Source organism: Pristiophorus japonicus, unplaced genomic scaffold (genome assembly GCF_044704955.1).
Source record: "Pristiophorus japonicus isolate sPriJap1 unplaced genomic scaffold, sPriJap1.hap1 HAP1_SCAFFOLD_219, whole genome shotgun sequence".
Lineage (NCBI taxonomy): Eukaryota > Metazoa > Chordata > Chondrichthyes > Pristiophoridae > Pristiophorus > Pristiophorus japonicus.
In genome coordinates this window covers 873483-874955 of record NW_027251897.1, presented here as the reverse complement: position 1 = coordinate 874955, position 1473 = coordinate 873483, and the positions used below count along the sequence as shown (strand labels likewise).

The 1473-nt window shown below is 44.3% G+C and overlaps 1 non-coding gene across 1 annotated transcript; it reads right to left on the bottom strand.

Annotated features, from left to right (window-relative positions):
• Positions 1-1159: 1159 nt before the first annotated feature.
• Positions 1160-1232, bottom strand: trnav-uac (transfer RNA valine (anticodon UAC)). The gene has a single exon. It is a non-coding gene; the product is annotated as a tRNA-Val (tRNA).
• Between the last annotated feature and the right edge of the window lie 241 nt (positions 1233-1473).

Sequence of the window (1473 nt, the reverse complement as noted above, 5' to 3'; positions counted from 1 at the left end):
GATCTTGGAGCAATCGTCTGGTTATTGCCAAACGGCAAAGACAATATTTTCTGGAAGAACAATGTTGAAAATAATTGCAACCCCAACATGATTAGAACACAGAACCTTTCGATTTGGAGTCAGGCGTGCTACCATTGCGTCACAACGTCCACACATGAAGTATGAGATGTTCGGCGATATGAAGGTTTCACAATCCAAGGGGCTTGAAAATCCCCGCCCATTCCCACCAGGTATCAGAAGCAGCGCTCGCCTGCCAGTCACCGTATGTTATTTTTCTGAAATTTTTGTGTAGCTTTCACGGGAAAGCATCATTAATTAACCCCTCACCTTCTTTTGCACAATGAAAGAAATGCTGACGAAGGGAGAGTCGATACTTCAATCATTTGTCCTGTGCTTTGGGGAGTGGGCAGGGAAGTGGACCTGAGTCCCTGATTGCATCGGCCATGATCGTATTAAATGTCGGAGCAGGCTCGAGGTGCGTATGGCCGACTCCTGCTCCTATTTCTTATTTTCTTATGTTTTTATTCATGTTGACCCATTTTGCTCACTGTATTTTAGGAGTCTGGTTCAAAATCATCATTGCTGATGACACCAGGAATCTGGGGCAACTTTTGTCAAATTTAACAGCACCGGTTATTCCTACCATGCACAGAAAATAGAATCAGTAGTGAAGATAAAATCCTACAGTGCTCATTTTCAGATTCAACGCAGTAGGATTTCAAATAAAGTAAAAGTATTTTACAGTGAAAAGATTTAGAAATGTTACTTGTATTTGTGTCTTTAATTAAACTTTGTGGCGTCTGAATCCCGTTCTTGCCACTGCTGAATAAGAAAGGAGGGTTTGACGTTGACCAGACTGCACTGCCCCTGATATTTGTGAGCTCATCCTTTATATTCAGTGGATTCTCGCCCTTTGATGGGCTGCAGTGTGGCGGATATCACGTTGGCCTCACGTACGAAAGGTCCCCGGTGGATCCGTTTTCTCTCACTGAAAGTTATCGATTATTGAAGTGAAATAAAGAGCAATTAAGGAATAAGGGAGCCCTTTTGCCAGGAGAATAAATAGCAAATAAAAACAGCAAATTCTGGAAATCAGGCAGCATTTTCCAGGAGACTAAACTCGCCTCCGATTGTTCCCCTTTGGCAAGTTTAAACATAATGTTTCTGCCTGGGAACGAACCAGGGACCTTTTGCGTGTAATGCAAACATGATAACCACTACACTACAGAAACCACTGGCACAATGGCCCCAACAAAGGGGAGCTGACCAGTGAGCTCCCTCTGTGCTGATCGGGAATGTGTTGACTCACCTGAAACAACTTCTGTCACACACTGAAAGTTCTCAATCCTTCTCCTCCGCTTTACAGAAATGTCACGGATCACCCAGCCACTGTGTTCACTTCCACATCCACACAGTGGGGCCACAGAGGCTCCTACCGTCTCCCCGCGATCAGCGAACTCATTCAGTTTACTA